This window comes from Carassius carassius, chromosome 16, assembly GCF_963082965.1.
Source record: "Carassius carassius chromosome 16, fCarCar2.1, whole genome shotgun sequence".
Lineage (NCBI taxonomy): Eukaryota > Metazoa > Chordata > Actinopteri > Cypriniformes > Cyprinidae > Carassius > Carassius carassius.
In genome coordinates, this window is record NC_081770.1 from 28,542,811 (window position 1) to 28,563,767 (window position 20,957).

At 36.9% G+C, this 20,957-nt stretch overlaps 1 protein-coding gene across 3 annotated transcripts in view; it reads right to left on the reverse strand.

The window, feature by feature from the left end:
* The window catches only part of pcbp4 (poly(rC) binding protein 4), a 94,327-nt gene extending 90,276 nt beyond the window's left edge, over positions 1 to 4,051 (reverse strand). For all 3 annotated transcript variants that reach the window (XM_059569792.1, XM_059569790.1, XM_059569793.1), the window contains exon 1: positions 3,943 to 4,051. The gene's annotated coding sequence lies outside the window, so the exon portion shown is untranslated. The remainder of the gene's footprint in view (positions 1 to 3,942) is intronic.
* Between the last annotated feature and the right edge of the window lie 16,906 nt (positions 4,052 to 20,957).

Here is a 20,957-nt window from a genome sequence, read left to right on the forward strand (position 1 = left end):
AAAAAATAATAATAATTGTTATGACCAATAATCCATAAATGGCTGATAAAAAAATCCAGTAATATTTTTCAAAAAATACATACCTTAGAAACTTTGTATGTTTTGACCAATAACTGATAAATGGCTCATCTTAAATTTGTCAAAAAGTATATTGCAAACTAAAAGCAAAACACATAATATAACGATAAAAATCAATTATCGGTGTTAAATGTGACATGTGAAGTCAGCGCTAGATGATCTAAACGTGAAATTAATCAGGAAGAAGGAAATGCACAATTAAATATCCAAATATTGAGCAATATATAGTCAATATACCGTATGCTGAAACAACATAAAAAATACAATAAATGAATTATATAATAATATCGGCTGATGATAACAGTGTTTTTATTTTATTTTCACATGCATATATTGATTTTGCATCCATAAAAACGTCCCTTATTTCTTAAAACACAAATAATGGGTAATTGAAAAATGATTTACAAACCGTATGAAAGATTTAAAGAATTTAATAAATGAGTGTCGAAAAGGAAAAGTATTTGGTTGGACTGCTAGCTCAAAATTGCCCAAAAATAAATACAAAAGCTTCAAATGACTGAAAATTGAAACTGTTTTCTTCATGATTTTTTTTTTTTTTGGGGGGGGGGGGGGGGTGCTTTGCATTGCATTGTACAGGAAAGAGCTGCAGAATCTCTCCATTAAGGTTCCACAGACAAAAGAAAGTCACATGGGCTTTTAATTTTATAAAAATAATCTTGTGCTTAACCTAAACTAAAGCCCCAGTCGTACGAGTCATGCTGCAGGCCGAGGGGCGCGTTTGTTGATGCCAATGTACATGCATGCGGTCAATATCCCGAACTCCGATCTTTTTTTAAACACAGAATCTGTGTACAATCAGCTCTGCCACCTCGTGATGCACCACGCGCCGCAAAGTCGCCCGAAACAAACAAAGGGAGAATTTGCATGAATCACATGCATGTCACGCTGACAAACTTAGCATCCTCACGCAGCGCCAAGTGAGCCTGCGCTCTTATCCTAAATGCTGGATTCCTCACAGACGGCTGCAGGGTTTTTAGGGGGTTGGGGTAGCGTGGTTGTTTTGTGGGGCTAAAAATAGTGTCGTAGATCAGAACGTTGAGGAGAAAAGGGCCTGGTGCAGATTAAACCACAGTTAATCGCCTGTCTGCCACATTGTGAGTTAGGTGCTTCAACGAGGAGGTCTGAAGATCTTCAAGCAAAGCCGCTCTTGATTCCGGCTTTGTTTTGGAAGGATGTTTACACTTACCCTTAAAACCCCTTCTCAGGTCATTCATCACTTTTTTTGGCCTCCTCATTTCCTCAACCAGAGAGGCAATTTGTTTTCTTATGAACTTGCTTTTGAGTTGACAAGGGGCTTAATCACAGAACCAAAACGAATGTGCTTTGGTGCAGATTTGTCAAATCTTTAATGCCAACAATTACATCGGCACGTCTTATTTCATAAAAAGCCATTTGATAAAAATACATGTTTCCAACCTATTTTGAAGGACATCTCACACGATGAGGACCAGCTATGAACATGTCCCTGTACACCCTATTAATACCCAGTTATCTTCAAAGCTAGTTTGTACTGAGAGGCAAAAGAACAGCAACAAAGATCTCTATTCAGTGATTCGGAGAAGAAGAATTAGCTGCTCACATGCCAAACAGTTTAGCAGAGAAAATACCATGAGCACAATGAGGTTTTTATTCTACATTACAAGCTAAGCTGGAGCAGTCAAGCTTTAACTTCATTTCTTTGGTTCAATCACTGAACAAATGCCTTAATAATATTTAGAAATATATAATGCAGTAACAGTTAAGCACGGCAAATATTAGTAGATCCTTCCTTAAAACCGAAATACAGTATGATATAAACACTAATAAACCATTTTTGTGTGTAATTCAGTGTATCTCTTTGCAATTATTTGTGAAATTAAGTGAGTGACTGTTTCAAAGTAAATCATACACCACTTTTTCACAGTGTTATATTAAATTACATTAAATATTGAGTGTACTGAAAATGATGATAGATAGATAGATAGAGGATAGAGCAGGTCTAGAAATGTGTTAATGTTGACAGATCTGAAATTCAAGAAACCATTTCTTTAAATGGTTCTTAAATGTACAATATGTATTTTGATTTCTGATGATTAAGGGAATGCGGTTCCATTCGGTAGCAGCTCGAACAGAAAAAGAAGCATGACCAAATACACTTTTTCTAAAGGGAATGACACAATCTCCCCGCGCTGCACCTCTGGTTCTGCTGTGATCAGCTGTACGGATGCTAACAAACTGGTGGAGTGGAGGGGATGATAAACCGTTCATAATTTTGTATAGAAGACATAGATTTGAGTATTTGACCATGTTTTCCCAACTGAGTAATCTGTGTTTTTGTAATATTGGACAAAGATGAGAAATAATTGGTTTCTTATCCAGAATTTTAACAGTTTGTTTGTAAAGTGACTGCAGAGGTTTCAGAGATGTAACACCAGCTTGTGACCAGATGGGAAGACAGTAAGTGATATGTGATAAGATCATAGAGTGCATGTACTTTTTTGCTGCCTGTGTGGACATTTGATGGCGAATGTGTCTAAAATTCATGAGGTTAAATTTGCTGCGATTACAGACCCTTTTTACATGTGATGTAAATGACAACTTTGAATCTATCAAAACCCCCAGATATTTGTATTCTGGCACGATCTGCAGCCTTTCCCCAGAAACGAAAATATTTGGCTCAACACTTAAGTTTTTATTGGACTTTGTGAAAAACATTGCTACTGTTTTTGATGTATTCAGCTGCAGGCAGGATTGTTTTAACCAAGCTGTAATATTATCCATGGATTTAGTGAGCTTCTCGGCCACGTGAGAAATATTCTTGCCATGAACATATACTACAGTGTCATCAGCATACATCTGTACAGAGACATCAGGACAGACGGACGGGAGGTCATTAATAGATAGATAGATAGATAGATAGATAGATAGATAGATAGATAGATAGATAGATAGATAGATAGTCTAAGTGCATGTTCTCGACAACAAACAGCCCATGCTCTCTCCTGGATCAGTTCAATTACAAAGATGCTCAGTCATTCAGTCACTGACCCGAGCAAATTAGTTTTGCACTAATTGTGGGGGTTCGGCTCCCGGTCAACCTGATCAATTAGAGCATCTGAAATCAAATCAATGTCCAGAAGGAGTGATCACCCAGACCTCTGGCATCTGGCCCCCAATCTATGAACTTCAATCCACACCACAAACCCCACACAGGCTTCAACTGAACCAAAAAAGGTTGATGGAGGCGCTTTCACTAGAAATAACTTTTTAGGTTTTGTACTAAACCTTTAACGAAACTTGAAACCAATACCATGATATGCATAAACAACTTAATACAACCAAAACGTGCTTCATAACCTTAAAGTACTGCAAAGAACCAATGAGGAATCTTCAGTCCGAGTATAAACAGATTTGAATCCTAAATCACTAGCCAGGGTTGGGTTGGTTCAGATTTACTTTGCATTAGCAGATTAATCCGATTAACTAGCAATCTAAATTTACAGATCAACTTGGTCTCGTCTTCTACACAAATACGGACGGTAAATATTGCGCGTTATGCTAATTTAACGGCACGTTCAAACAGCTGCGTAGTAAATTACTGCATAAAACGTTGACAAATCTGTAAACTTCGCCGTTCCTATTTACATTAGTTGCTAAACTTGTATCAGTTGTGCTGAAACGGACCGGTACGCAACGCGTAACGCTTTTATTCCCAAAACAACAACAGCATCGCTTTCCTCAGGGAGAACAGCGCGATTCTGAACCATCTCTCACTTCTGACCGGATCAGATGCTTTTGCCAAAACATGTACAGATACGAAATGGATACAGGGAAAAGATATCCGGCATAATAATGCCGTTTTACCTGGTAATAATGAAGTTGAATGCGCTGATAACCCGATGCGAATTTAGATGATACACTATATATTCCTCGCTGATGTCCACATAATGTCAGTGCCAGGCGCTTACTGTAGAGAAAAGCCCGCTGTCAGAGAAAGAGAGAGAGAGAGAGAGAGAGAGAGAGGGGAGAGGGGGGGGGGGGCATCCTATCCAATTACAAAAGACAAACGAGGGTTAAAAAGAAAAACAATGCACAACCGTATGTCGAGAGGACAAATCACCCTGCATCGGTTTCTTCAGTTGAGCCATTGTCCTCTCTAGATCATTTCATAAGAGATTTGGCTGACATTTTCTCTTAAAATGTCACGTACCTACGTCATAATATTTCACAGTTCTTCTCGCAAGTGGTCTAGTTGTTCTGAAGTCATTTGACGCCGAATGACAGAGAAATATTCGATTCCACAGCGCTTTGATGAATAATAATAAAAAAATATTCGATTCCCTACGAATATTCGATTTGTAGAATTCAAATAGTCATGTGTTTAATGTATAAACACTCCCTTATAGTGTATGTTGTATATGGCCTATAAAGTGCTACTGATCTACATGTATCTATCTATCTATCTATCTATCTATCTATCTATCTATCTATCTATCTATCTATCTATATATATCTATATATATATATATATATATATATATATATTTTTTTTTTTTTTTTTTTTTTAATTAAGGATATATGATGGTTAACATGCTAAAACTGTGATTATGAAATAAGAGTCTCGGCTCATTTTGTGATCAGATAGATCAACTTTACATCTCTTGCAGAATAGCTCTGATTTCACAGACATTATAAAATCCATTTGCACAGTGAAATCCATTTGGCTTCTGCGGACGGACTCATCAAACAGTCTTCAGGTGCTTACAATCCAGGCCCAAGACTTTCTGCATTATTCATTATATTGATCAACAATAAATAGATGAATGAATAAATACATTGTGAACAGGGCAAACGGACATGTCCTAAGAAATACGGCCCCCTAGTGGCAATACAACGTCTAAAAATAATTATATGTTAACAGAATCACAACTGAAATGCATTATTATTAACTGCACAGGATGAACAACAGTGTATGCAAATTATTTTCCGGATAATTTATTTAAATTGGAATATTACTGTAGATGAAACTAATAAAAGGTTATGTTTTCAATTTAGAATTTTATTCTATGCAATGTAAACAGATTGTCTAATCTGAATTACTTGAGCCCAAAAAAATAAAATAATATACATGCAAATAAAATCAATTCGATATACCTGTATTTAAAACTTGCTTTAGTCATGTCACATAACTCCACTTTCTCCCTACAAGTGCACGTAGACAGACAGTCTCTCACTATCTGAAGGTGTTATTGGCAGTCGTTCTTCTTCTCTGGGTGTTTTAATTAATTTTCCTGCTGTAAAAAATGAAATAAAGTCGGCGGAGGCCTGAAGCTGCCTTTCTCAATATTCGGAGGACTTGTAACGAGCAGCGCAGGGCCACACAGGGTCAGAGAAATCTTTCATTTCAGCCAGTCAGAGATGATTTGAACACTAGACTAGACCTCCAGTTGATTACAAACCATCCCAGAGCTCTGCTACCGTACCTGTGCCGCTAAATGACAAAATACATTTCTTGACTAGCTATACAATAATATAAGTCATTGTGGTACAGAAATTGCCCCACATAATGTATTTATAACTCAAAAAGCTAATCTGTGCTTTGACCTGTCGTTCCATGGTTCTTTGAATTAATTACAACAGTGTAATTATCTGTGTATATTTAACTGGACTGAAACTGATCCACTATATTTGAGCGCATGTGGAATGATGGCAATGGTAAATGTGGTCATGTGACAGTGAAAAATGGGCACAGGTGATCGGGCGTCGTATGTCGCCTATTTCCATTGTTGTAGAGCTGTTCAGTGAATTGTTAGACATAAGAGGCATAAATAATTTAGATGCTCACAATGAATAGCCTGCATAAATACATGACCCCAACATTCTGTCATCATTTATTCACTCTCAAATTGTTACAAACATGCCTCGCTTTCTTCAACAGAACACAAACATGTTAATGGGAATGTTTGCACTGCACTTTTGCATTTTCTTTTTCAGCTATGCCAAATGTGGTATGAGTATAATGAGTATAATGTTCCAGCCCAACAAACATTGAATAGTATTGTAGGTGCTTATTCTTCCGAATCATAAATAGCAACCAGTGTAATCCGATTCCTACAAAGACTCTTCTGAAACTGATTCTTTTTAGTGAATCAAAACAAACAACCCAGCCAGTGTAATCAAACCACTTTCCAAATAAATGACTCTTATGAGCAGGTTCATTTAAGTGAATCAAAAACATACTGCGCGATACGTGTAGTCCAATTCCTGAACAAATGACTCTTAAACAAGCCAGTTCTTTTTAGTAAATCAAAAAATAGAATGCAATCTTTTTAGTTTAGGAACCAGTTCTTTTTAGGGAGTCAACTCAAGCTAACTTGAGGCGACGTGATGTGATGTCCAATTCCTGAAAAAAAGAAAAAAAGAAAAATTCTTAACCAGCAATTTTGGGTGAATGAAAAACACACGGCCCAATCCAAGAAGTCTGATTCTTGAATGAATGGCTCTTATGAGCCGGTTCTTTTAATTGAATCAGAAACTCCGAACAAATGACTTCTAAACGGCCCAATCCAAGAAGTCTGATTCTTGAATGAATGAATCTTATGAGCCGGTTCTTTTTAGTGAATCAGAACAAATGACTCCTAAACGGCTCTTTTAGTGAACCAAAACCATACAGCACAATCTGTGTAGTCTGATTCCCAAATGAATGAGTCGTATACGGTAAACATACTGTGCTATCTGTGTGGTGTAGGAACTGGTTCTTTTTAGTGAATCAAAAACATGTTATATGTGAAGTCAACAGATTACGAACAAATAACTCTGGTTTGTGAGTTGACTACTTTTAATGGTGCTTTTTATCTTTATTGGTCCATAGTCACTTAGTCCATAGGTGCCTGTTTCCACCAAATAATAATAATAATAATAACAATAATAATTACATAAATTGTAAGTTCGACTTTATCTCAGTTTTGATTTATGAACTCAGAATTGCAAGATATAAACTCACAATTTTGAAGAATTTGCAAGAAAAAAAAACTGAATTTTTGAAATAAATAAGAAAAAGGCAGTTACATTTATTTGACAAAAGTTGGCTACTGCCATTGTAAAGCTGCATCAACATTCAGCTCAATTTTGTCTCCACAGAAGAAAGCCATAAAGGTTTGGAATGACGTTAGAGTGTGAAAATGATGACAGAAGTTTTCTCCACACCCTTTTTAGTGAAAAAAAGCCAACAGTTCTGTTGAAAGGAAAGCGTGGGGCGGGGGTCAGTAGATTATGTTTCCCTTTTTAGTATGACTGGCATCTTCTTTTTGACACCAACTTTAATTGATACGACCATCTGTCTCTGGTAAACAACTATAAATGTTTCTGGCAGCTTTTCTGGAAGTGATTTATTGTACCTGGCCTCGGTCACTCATAACGCACACCTGTATTTGCTTCTCAACGGATCGATGCCAAAATCCCAGAGCTTTAAGGATCATAACCGCTGACTACCCAGAATGCATTTGTTCATGACTTTCAAGAATGTAGTAGGATATTTTGGTTTAGCTATGTATAAGATTCAAACAGCACTGACTCAAATGGAGTCAGATTTGACAGACAGACCAACAGGTGTCTCGCGCGCGGACAGCCCTGAGAAATACCTGAGATTCGCGGCACGCGCCCGCGCTTCACCGAGCAGATGAGCGAGTGTAAACACGGCGGGGGACCGTGTCGAGGTGTGGAAGGCTTTCAGACAGTACACAAGTGCAACATGACAGGCACGCAGTGGTCTAGAGGTATTCAGCGACCCAGATATAGTAATGATAACAATAGGGATTGTAATTGAATTCTTCTGTCGGCGACGCACGTCGTGTTGCTTTTATTGCCGAGCTGTTTAATAACGTTTGGTTCAGTTTGGGTGGTGAAAACGCTGTTTACTAAACTTCAAATTCAGATTTTGGTTTATTTAAAGCTTTCTTTTAAGGACTCTTGAACACAGTCTTAGCTACTAAAAAGGTCTGAGGTGGAAACATATCTCCCTCTAGTGATACTTAATGGTAATACGGTTTTTCTGTTCGCATACATTTCCATGTACCATAAGTTAGGGTACTGTAGTTGCCCACCATTTTATTGATTGATTGAAGTAGGCTACTGTCTGTTAAATGGACTGTACTTCATGCTATTTTTAAAATGTAACTTGTACCAAGGGGGCATTTTACCCTACCTATGTTATGGATTACAAAATTATAATAGCCTATTTGAAAAAAAAAAAGTTAGCTGATGCTAACTAGCTAGCGAACTAGCTGATGCTAACTTGAGGTGACTTTTAAATATAAAGTCCAGATATTTTGATTCAACCAATTAGTTGTTGCTCATTGCCCCCTGATTGCGTTTTACCCCACTAACATAAATAATTATGTCAATCTGAAAATATAGTTATATTTTTTTTATCAAATAACACGTTCTGCACTCCCTCTCTACAGGCTCAGTTGTTTTCATATAGCCTAATATATAACTGTGATGTTCTACAAAACAAGCTTTAAAACAAGCTTTTTACTGCTGAAAATGATATAATTTACTGTAAAATCTGTTTTCTCTTCGGTACATCACCAGTGTAAGCTTCATGGTGAAAACTTCTTCATCACTCTCGTCAATGTAGTCCATAGTTACAGTACAATACAAATTTATCTAGACTTTCTCTGTGGTTATTTTGGGGAAAACAGTAGGGGTCTATTTCCCCTACTCACTCTCAAGTTGCTCCAAATCTGTACAAGTTTCTTTCTTCTGTTGAACATAGAAAAAATATGTTCTGTAGATTGTTGGTAACCAAACAGTGGCTGGCAGCCATTGACTTCCATGATGTTATTATATTGTTGATTGTCCGGCTGTCTTTCTGAACCTAACTTTCAGTAGCCAAAACTGTGTTTGCCATTGTAAAGACTGGACATCTAATCCCTCAGTCTCATTTTCATCCACATGATTAAATTAAATACAGGTCTAATCCAACATGGATCATTTTTCCACTATACCAAAGGGGATTTGTTTTAGTTTGCTTTATACTGTTGATTTGCAATTCGTTTTTCTCTTTCACTGAAAAGCTGATACATTTTCTGCAAATATCTATATCAAATTATAACATGTTGACAAATCTTCATCTCAAAATCTAATCTAAAATTTATGTTACAAAATGTTGTTCTCCCAATAGCCTAAATGTGGCTTGATGATGATGTTTAGATAAAAAATTTTTACGGAAAATAAGACTAATAACATTATGTTTCGATTTAGAATCATTATGACCAGAAATGTCCCAGTTTTCTCCTTTTTGTAGGTTATTGTTATGATCTGGCTGTCAGCTTGTTGATTCCTCAAAAGTGATGCTCACACCTCTCAAGCCAAACCACTTCATCAAGACAGCGAAGGTCAGACTGTAAATTAAATCCAATCCCCTCATCCATCGTTCTGACCTTACAGAGGCCTGTTACACAACACCAGTTTTTCCATCAGAGAGGAGCTTCATTATCACGCAAGCAGGTGTTGATTATCCCCTGTAAAACGAGTCTTAACAGTCCTTACAGTGAAGAGGCATCCGCCGGTGCTGGCATATGTTCTCATCTGTCGTGTGGCATTGCCTTCTGCTGAGTAAACATACTCATAGTCAACATTTTTGTAGTTCGGTCTGATGTAAAGGAACTTTTCGGGTAGTTAAGCTTTATTGACATCAATTGGACATTGCTGTCAGTTGGCAAAGGCAATTTGATTCACTCCTTGATCCAGAAAGTCAATCAAGGTGTTTTAAAGCTTAAATGTGAAGTTTGTAGTTTGTTAAATGGCTTCAATTCTTTTTCCTTTCAAAGTGAGTTTCATTTGAGCTGCAATGTGTAAAGATTCTTGTTCTACAAGGATACTTGTTATACATTTTAATATGATTAAAAATGGATCAAAAACTAATATAATATTTACAGCCACAGATTTGCAAGCAATTGCAGTGTTACCACTCACGAAAATTAACCAATGTTTATAAATTAAATAAATAGATAAAAATAACCATAGTTTACTACACTAACCATAGTTTAGCCATGGTGTTTGTAGTAAAACTGTGGTTAAATAGTAGTCAGTATGCCAAAAAAAAAAAAAAAAAACTAATAAAACAAAAAACATGGTAACTACACTTGTACTGCAATAAAACCTGGTTAAACCAAGGGACATGTCTGCAAACACTGCAAATAAATAAATCAGTCACACTTTATTTTAGGGTCAAATTCTCACTATTAACTAACCATTAACTATGACTTTTGCCTCAATTAACCCCTTATTTCCTGCTTATTAATAGTTTATAAGGTAGTTGTTAAGTTTAGGGTATTGGGTAGGATTATGGATGTCATGCATTATATGTACTTTATAAACAATAATAAACAGCCAATATGTTAATAATAGACATGCTAATAAGCAAGTAGTTATTAGTGTGAATTGGACCCTATACTAAAGTGTTACCAATAAATCTAACGCAATTATTACCACTTACCTGGTCAATTTTTCCTCTGCCATCGAAAATGGTTCCAAACGAAGCTGAAACATTTTCAGGTCTCCAGACAAAGTGTTCAATTCTTGACGACTCTGTGTGTTTAAACGAATCGGTTAAGTGAAAGCTTAAATGAAACGATTCAATGACTCGCTTATTTAATGGTCAATCAGACGGCTTTTGAGGCGCTTTCATAATTTTATGAATAAATACACAGCAGGCAGCCGTCTGAAAGTGTGTAGATGGACTTGGAGCTTTTGAAGTTATTGTTTCCATCTTATATATAAACGTAAAACAAAACGTTTAATTTAGACACATTCCAGGGGCCTGTTTCATAAAACAAGTTTAACAAATAAGCCAGGCTTATTTCAGTTAGTCTGATTTATTTTGAACAAGATCAACTGAGAATAAATCATACTAATTGAAATAAACGTGGACTATTTGGTAAATTTATTTTATTAAATTGGATCTATTTTAGTTACAAATGAAGCAAAAACAGATTCACGTGTTGCCAGACCACAGGTATTTCCTTCCAAAATGAATTGTCTCAAATGAATTGGGCGAATGATTCAATGACTCAAGGTCTTTGCATACAGAATCCGAAACTCTCGTACGAAATTTTTGCATGTTAAAAAATGAACACAACCTCACGTTGTGTCAATCACGTTTACACATAGCCTCCATCATAAAAAAAAAAAAAAACCTCGGATCTGGTTTGATTTCCTGCGTTTTAGCAAGCATTTTGATAGGAAAGTTTATTTCACTGTGATGCAGTGATATCCAGTGTTGCCAGCCGATACGAATAATGAGAGTGACCTTTGCTTCAAAAGCATTGTTATTCTGTGTAATTACAGTATGTGACAAGTTGCCATTAATTATAGGCTTCAAAGTTAAAACAATATAGCATACAGCTCTAATAAATTAGTTCTGAACTCAGAAGTCCTACTTTCAGAAATCTGCCAGTCACATGCTTTGGATTTCCACCTATTTTCCGTTTAAGGCAAGTGCGATTTGAAAAATACAGAGTATTAGCAGAAAAGCGGGCAGATTCAGTCCATTTGCTAGAAATAATTAAAGATGAGGAGTCTCTGTCAGCGCAGCGGCACAGTGCAGGTGTTATGGATAATTGTGCCGTTTTAGAAAGTGAGATCTTATTTAAGCCGATTGTAAGTCAGCAAGTGGAGGTTTTTGAAATATGAATGGGATTCCTCTGAAATTGCTCTGGAGTCTGTGGACAGATAAAGTATCTGAAAAAAGCACCATGTGTTTGACCAAAGGCAAGTATATGGAGATGGTATGGGTGTGTTTTATGCAAATCACTAAACTCAGAGATGCGTCAATCATTTAGAATGTAGAATGTTAGTGCCACACCCACTTTTTCAGAGGTTAGTTTAGTTTTTTTCCCCCCATTGATTTGTACCATAGGGATTTTTTTAAAAGCCTTAATTAAAGCATGAATATATGAAATTGTAAAATATAAAACCTGTAGAGACTAATAGCATTTTGAGAGCTTAAGGAGCGCTGCAAGTTCTTTCGGTATGACTCTGATTTGTGGGAATCTTTGCGTCATTACTTTTTACCACTAATTCCACCAATAAATACTTATTTTTATTTTAAAAATAAGTTGAAATAATGCAAGAAGGTGGCTTTCAAAAAGCATATACCACTGATTAAACACCTCAGGACTTTAAAGTCTTGTAAGTTGTAGAGAAAAAAAACAAAACATTTTTTGATTTTTGTTCTTGTCATTTCAAGTAATTTCTACCAAATTTCCATGGAACTGATGATGGAGGAAACGACTTGTTCAACATTTTTGTAAAACAACGGCCAGTTCCTTCACCTCATTAAAGATAATTTCCTATCTAGCATTTTTGTTTGTTAAAAACAAACAATTTATATTTTCTACACTTTCTGAATAATGTAACAATATTATTTTATTATAGATAATGTAGGAAAAAAAATGTAATGTTCCAAGATTTTCTTTTCTTTAATTTTCCAAAAGTCACATCAGTTTATTTATTTATTTTAATTTTTTCAGTAATAACTGGGATCGGATATATACACAAAGCTGGGCAGATTACTTACAAATTGTAATCCATTAGTGATTCCAAATTATATTAACGCAATCCATTACATTACACATTTTAATTTAATATAATTTTTTAGATTACTATCTTGTTTATCACATTGATTTAAATAGGATAATTTTGTACCATACTGATAAAAATATGGGATTTGTGAAGCAACTGCATGGGGTTTGTATGTTTAATGAAAAGCCATTAATTAATTAAATCATTAAAAAAGGTTAAATGAAACCTAAAATGCTTTGTAGCCACCTGAATGTCCACAAAACTGTTACCTACATCCCAATCTCTCTTTTTGATGTATCAAATCCTCTCATAATACATTAAACACCTTGGTTATACATCTTAGGTCTACATCTTAATCCAAACGCTTCACTTTTCTTCTTTTTTTAGAATAAAGTTTAGCCTTCCCTGTGTAGAACTTCAACTTCGTAATTTACAGAGACAGGAATATTGACAAGAAGAAGGTCCGTTTGGAGCGGATCAAGAGCCAAGAGCAGATTTCACTCGCTCTCACTCAAACTGTCAGTGAATAAAACCTTGTCAGCTTCCTATCATGGAAACCATGAAGGCATCATATCAAGAGGAGGCCATTATAGCTTTGTGAGCTTTCTTTGCGAGACCCCTGGAATTCAGAAAACGTTGTCTTCAAATGCTTCTGCTTACTTTAATAAGCCAAAGGATGTATTAGGCCGACACGAAATCAATAGTCCATTGTTCAAACGCTCTCTCTCGTACCTGTTATAAATGCAGACCATGGCTGAAAATGAGTGTATTGATTCACCCTGCTTGTTTTCCGTTGAAGTTTGACTGGCGTGTTGCTCATTATGTTTGCACAAGGATCTTAATCCCAGGATTTCGTGGCAGATGTGACACTTGCGTTAATTCCGGCTGTGGTGGTTTGCGGTGAAAGGGAATGTACTTGATACCCATCTTTAATCAATTATAAATGAACTTCACACAGCTGAAGGAAGCTTGCCTGTAACTCTTAGAAATGAGTCATTTATTATTTGATATTTTCTAAAGTATCTCCAAATAACATAAATTGGCACTCCTGGATAAGCAAAGAACACAATACTTAGTGGTTGTCCAGAGTGTAAAAATAAATAAATAAAATAATAAAACCCCAACTAGTATGCACATATCTGTATTTATATATGTATGTGTGTGTGGCTTAAGTGTTTGTGGGTCAAACATCATGAATTTATGAATTTGCCCTCCAAGCAATTCTAAGATGTAATTTACTTCATATCCAGGAGGGGGCACTTTTATCACATCTTTTAGGGCTAACATACTAATTCTTGGTCAAGGGTTGAACATAGTACCAAGATGTGGCCATTTCTATTAACACGGCTGTGTATGTATGTTTTTACATTTAGGGAGTCCTTGAAGGCTGCTATATCTGAGACATCTGCAAGAAGTCAGAATCAGAAAGAAAATATTCAAAATTTTGACCTTTACTGTGTAAAATAGAATGTCACAATAGGCTATTAAGTGCAAATATATAGTGAGAATATGGCTTAATTTCAGTTATTGCTTCATTAAAGTCAGTATTTCGTCTCCTGTGACTTTTTAAGATGAATGAAAGCGCTGAATCTTTTTTATTATTAATCCTAGAAGGACATACGTACAGTAACTGTTGTATACCTTTGCTTTGAAGTTGTATAAGCGATATATAGCTTCACAAGTTGTGCTTTGATGTGCTTAAGCAATCCAGTACTGGATTAATTACAGAGTCAAGGTTTTTTTTTTTTTTTTTTTTTTTTGATAAAGCTGCCTTTGAGTGTTGAAACGGGAGCACACGCATTCATCTATGAGCTACAGAATACTCTTCCTTCAGACAATTTCCAATTCTTATCCAGTTTGAAGTTCAAGAATGCATTTTTAATGAAGGCTTGAGCAAGCAGAAATCTTACCGAGGATGAACTTTGCAGAGTCTGCATTTAGCACGCTAATCCAAACCTTTCCTGCATTTTTGTGAGCTTTTCAGAGTGTATCTTGGCAACACACTCATTTCGAGATTTGGTTTCCACATTATAGTTTGAGTGAGAATGATGATGCACCTGGCTTGCCCAGGCCTGTTTTGTGGTACATGCACTCATTATAGGATACAGACAGACAGAAAGCCAAATACAAATTTTAGCATGTATCTCTTTGTCTTGCAGTTCTTCACACTTGATTCACCTTTGGTGCCACGGTTAATATTAGTGGGAATTTTGTAGTGCTTTTGTACTTTTATTAAACATATACTGTACAATACATTTCAACAGCTATAGTTAGCTAGACTTATCATGCTTTATTCCTATTTTTCTATTTTTGAACAGAAATTGCATTTGAGGCGGCTACAAAACAACAGTAGTAGCAGTCTCAGTTAAGATTAATATGAACAAATTATGAAAACAGCTAACTGTTAGCTAACGATTGCATTTGTTGGGATCACACTGAAGATTAGAAAAAATATAGCTTAACAGGAATACAAATGGATAGTTTATGCAGTATTTGTGTTCAACTGTATGTATATTTATGCTTTTTGTTGGGTTTTGTGCTGTTAGCTTAGCATCATGCTAATGGCAGTCTCTACTGAAATCCAGTCTGCTGAAATACAAGATTGACTTTCATTCATGATTGACTGTCTTTCCTCTATCCATTCTAAGCAACTGCCTTTTGCACTACTATGTACTTTTAGACACTACCAATATAGTTCTAGTACTCATTTACCAGACAAAGTAGTAATTTCTTGAATCTTACTTTTACAATCATCTTTTGCTGGGGAGACTTTTGACAACCTTCCCTTGGTTCTTGATGGAACGGCAAAAGGAGTTGACAAGCCATGAATATTTTGTCATGCAACAAGCACATTGCAGCATCCCATGGATGGTGTTTAGTCCCAAACATCATCATATTGAACTGCGACGTGCCAGCTGTCACAAGCCATTACAGCACCGCAGGTATGTAGGAAGAGAGGGTCTACGGTCTCTGTGGTGGCTCCAATGGCATACGGCCAGGCTGTATGCTTTCTGGCAACTTTTCTTCTTCCAATTATTGGAAGTTTTGGTATAATTTAACAAAGCCCTCTGAACTGAGGTGAATTTTGGTAGTGGGAGTGCAGGAGGCAAGTCGGATAAACCAGGGAAAATGTCAGCAGGCATTATATGTGTTAACTGTCCCCCAAAGTAGTGCTTAGGGGCGTTCCAATCTTAAAAAAGAAAGGACAGCAGTTCTCTGTTTTCTCTTGTGAGCAGGACCAGTACTTTATTAAGCCATTCCCTATGTCATCACAGTCCATTATATGACTGTTTTCTGTTAGACTCATAGCCGACTTTACACCTGGTGTTAACACCCACGTTGGGTGATCTGATCTCAAGCGGTCAGCCAAGCCTGATTGCTGTTTATATCTGGCATTAACATTTGTCTCCAATGTATCTCCAGTGACCAATTTGAAGAGGGGAGGAGAAGGTCCTTCTAAGGCAGGTCAGTTCACTTGTATGCCATCTTGGAAATGACTTCATGTAGGGGAAATAAGTTTCTTGAATAGTGAAAAGAATGAAATCTCTAGAACTGATTGTCGAATCTGAAACGTATTTCAAAACAGCCATAAAATCCGGCAACAACAGTGTCGTACATTTCTTTAGTTCAAATTACACTAAAAACCTTTTTTAGGATGATCCAGTTGATGTTCATGTTCATTCGAGTGTACCAAAATGGTCAATTGGATCTTTTAACTGACAAAAGCCATTAATTTGCCTCATATCTAAACCTGTATGTAGGAACATCCTTGGAAGACTTGAAAATGAAAATTCTGTCATTAATTGCTCACCCATGCCCACCTAACAGTAATAACATAATTTATTTAACAATTCTTCTCCCCAAGTTACCATCTTCTGCCATTTTGGAGAGTACCCTGGATCGTAATCAACAATTAGCTTTGTTTACATTCAGCATGCGTGCAGTGTTTACTGAATGTAAACAATGCTGATTACGTTCTGGGGTACTCTCCAAAATGGCAGAAGTCAGTAACTCGGGGAGAAGAATTGTTGAATAAATGATGTTGTTATTGTTTTCTTTGCACACAAAAAGTACTCTTGTAGCTTCATAAAATTACAGTTGAACCCCTGATGTCACATGCACTATTTTACCGATGTCCTTGCTACATTTCCGTGTGTTGATCTTGGTAATACAGTATCCTTGCTGTCTATGCAGGGTTAGAAAGCTCTCGGATTCCATCAAAAATATCTTAATGTTTGTTTCCAAGATGAATGAAGGGCTTACGGGTCTGGAACAACACGGGGGTGAGCAATTAATAACGGAATTTACTTTTTTGGGTAAATTATCCCTTTAGTTAACCCAAACATTAAAATTAGGTGTACATGACTTTCTTCTGCTAACTGTTGTTCGCACCTTCATGAAAGAGTGACGTAGGCAAACGCAGTGACAAACACAGAAGCGTAGAGGAGAGAGCAAAACAAAACAACAGTCACAAATTCGAAGTTCAAAACGAGTATTTGTGAAGAAAAATATTGGAGGATTTTAATATAAGCCAGGGCAATTTTCAGTCTGCAGCATCCATTTAGTGAAACAACTTGCAGACTGTCTGGCTTTTCACTGGATTAAACACATTCTTTTGAATAAGGGGCGTCACCCCAAGCAGAACAAATGCAATTATTACATGCGGTCATGCCTTTGTGTAACACCTGCACTTTCTAAAAGAGCCAGGTAACGAGGGAGAGCACTTCACACCTGTGTGAAAATTCGACAATGATGGTGCCTGCGCCATTCAAATAGAATCACAACCCAGGCCCGTAGAATAGAAACAATTGAAAAGAGATGATGCGCTTCCAAATCTGGCACTTCCAAGCAGCGACAGATTTTAACTGAAAAGTTAAACTTCAGAAACATTACAGGAGCCGCCATCTGGACACACCATAAACAGAGTTACTGTAATTACTACCATGAGACAGCAATGGGCCCTGCTTTTCCCACAAACCTCCCACAAGAAACTGCTCATCCTTTCCTTCTTCTGAATTTCAAGAAATTACAACATAGCCACATGAGACTCAAACAGTTTTATGAGCAGCTTTATGGTACACCTACACCAGCGGCCCACACTTTCATCAGAACTTGACGTTTGTTTCTTCTTCCAATTTTGCTTTTAGGTTCTTAGTTTACTCTGTTCACTTGATGTTCAGACATGTCAATAGTTTAAATAATTATGTTCCATTGAAAATGACTGTTCCCAAACTTCTGCAAGAGACCTAGAAAGACAGTGTCCTTACTCTACTTACTTCAGAGCCTCAGCTCTAGAAAGAGATTGTTTCTGACAACTGCAGGGTCTGTCTGATTTGTACATGCATTAATGTATACGCTGGCAGACCTCCATTTAAAAAAAAAAAAAAGCGACATCATCTGACAGACAGGGTTTTGTGGATCTTTTGGAAAATACTTTTTGCTGATATTAGGATCGACGAAGCTAAAATAAATAAATAAAATTGACAATCTCAAAGAGGTCATCCAAATTTAATATGCAGCCATTTTTTTTATATATATATACGACAGAGAGTCTGACTCAGCACTGGAGAGCGAGTGTGATGTATCATCTCACTGTCCCAATGAGGTCTTGGGGTAGGACATAGTGATTGGCCGGCGGCCAAACAAACTGCAGATCCAAATGGGCCATGGGTCAGGCACAATGCATGCCCGAATGGGACATGAATCTCAACTTGGTCCCAAACAAAGCTGTTTACAGGATAGATGGGATCTTGTGGGCCTGTATTATGGATAAGGGAGCTCTTTTTTAACCTCCAACTGAGATTTATCCACAACTTGTGGCGGGTTGAATTGCTCAAGCAGGAGCCTTGGTCTCTCAGGGCTGATGGGTAATGTGGGCTTGTGCCAGTTAAACAGATCGGCACAAGGACAAATTTTAAGAGGCACAAGCAGTAAGTAATGGCAACCCTACTGCATTGATATATATTTGTGTATATCAGTGGCATTCAGTCCATATAGGCTGCGAATGCTCTGCATACCCAGGCCATTTGAGAGAATAAGTTTACATGATAATTAATATAAAGCATAAGGTGATTTAGCATAGGGCGATACATGATGAAAAACAGGATTATATTAATTCTCTTTCACTTTCTCTCTTGTGTAGGTGTTCCAGAAAGCCCATGTATCAAACACGTCACCTCTGGCTAATTTATTACTGTCAAACCTCTGAAGTTTCTTGATATGAGACCCCTTTTCTTTCTCTATACAGTAATTTTCCAAAAATATGACTATTCTATTCTATTCTGTTCTATTCTATTCTATTCTATTCTGGCGTTCAGCAGGAGTCCATTGCCCTTGTGTGGTGATGCTAAAAGAGACTGAGCCCTCCTACACTAGAGTCTTTTGTTTAGACTGCTGTAAAAGTTCTCTTACTTTGTCATATCTTCTAATTATGTACTGTGGGTATTAATTGCTTTTTATCGGTAATGTCCACCCACTTCCTTTTACTGCCTGTAGGGTTTTAGGGAACTTGCTGAACGCTGGAACAAAGAAGGGTAGTAGATACATTTAGTCTCTGCGCACACTGGCAAGTCATTGAACATGACCTTCTGTCATTCCTTCTCTATTGTTCCTGTCTGCTCAGAAGCTGTAAAAGGCTAAGACGAGGGTTATTATATTACAGAATCTCATTATCAAGCCTTTAAATTCCAAGATACAATCTGTTTTACAGTTTGGCATCAATGTGTTCTGAATGTAGAGTGGTTGACGCATTAACTGTCACGTCAAATTGTGTAAAGCTGTAGACAATGAAGTGAAATTTTGATCTTTTCATCATTCATTGTAGCAATGATTTCCAAATTTTTTTTTTTTCAAAAATGCGTCGTGCTTCTGCAAAACATTAACTCAAGTGGCCAAGTGTCTTCTCTGGAGAGATGTACTTGTGTTATTCTAAACTCTACCAGACACAACGAGCCCACACAGAACGAGATCAATAAATGATGTCCTTTGTAACTACTGCATGCATGCCTCACTTTGAATGCAGTAGACGGTCCAAATACTTCAGCTGAAAGTTCGGCAGTTACCATCTCATCAGTAGACAATCACCATCAATTATATTTCTATTTCCTGAACAGTAGGTCAGTTTCTGGTGAGAAAAGACATTCAGCGCACTGATGTTCTTGCATAACTTCAAACACTGTGTAGAAATGAGGTCCAATATTTAAAAAAAAAAGTAACTCCATTTTCACAGTAGTAGAAGAACATTTCAGCTGTGTTTGACCATGCTAGGATGCTGCCAGAAAGTTGCTTTGCGGTTGCTGTGGGGTTTTAGGTGGTTTCCAGGCTTTATATGCCTTAATCTGATTGATAGAGATGTGTGGGAGGTTGCCAGAGTGTTTCTATCTGATTGAAATATTGTATGGGATTGTGGGTGATTACCAGGAAGTTGCTAGGGTTTCTCTATGGTTGCTGTGAAGTTGTGTGTGAGGTTTGAGATTGCCAGGGTGTTTATACCTGATTGGTATATGGGAATGTGGGTGGTTGCCAGGGAGTTGCTTTGCCGTTGCCAAGATTTCTCTATGTTGCTGCTGTGGGGTGATATGGCCATATAGCTTATATGGACAGAACACCACTGCCATATACTGTACCAATCAGATATAAACACCCCGTCAACCACATGCTCCACATACCCAGGCCATTTGAGAGAATAAGTTCACGGGGTTATTAACATAAACAAGATTATGAGTTGATCTCTTGTCATTTAAAATGTAACTTAAAGCTTAAAGAGTTATGAACTACATTCAATGATTTATTTGTCAAATGGCAGTCATTTTCTTTTAATCTACGTCAGTTATGGAAGCTTCCGGGCAAGCGGATTCTCTGCAGCTTTCTCATCTCCGCTCTATCGCTGTGACTCGTCAGGATTGTAGAATGTTTTCATTGGTTTTCCCTGCATGCGGCTGATTGCATGCATGAGGTAATCTGTCCGCGAAGCGCTCACCCAAGCCAAAAAATGCGCTGTTGCTGTCAGATCTCTATTAGAGAGAGTCACATTGTGTTTGATGCAAAACCAACTCGACTAAATCAGAAAAAAAAATGTTTTCTCAAGAAAAGCAAATTTTAAAAGTCCACTGAAAGTGTCTTCTTACATTTTTGGTCATAGACATGTTTATTGAAGATATACATTATTGTCAGTGTGGTCATTTTAATAATTACAAGCATAAAAGAAAAGAAACAATACGCTGAACATTTTGAGCAAGATGTTATTGGGTGTGCTCTTGATTTGCATATGCTCATGTCACTTGCAGTTAAAG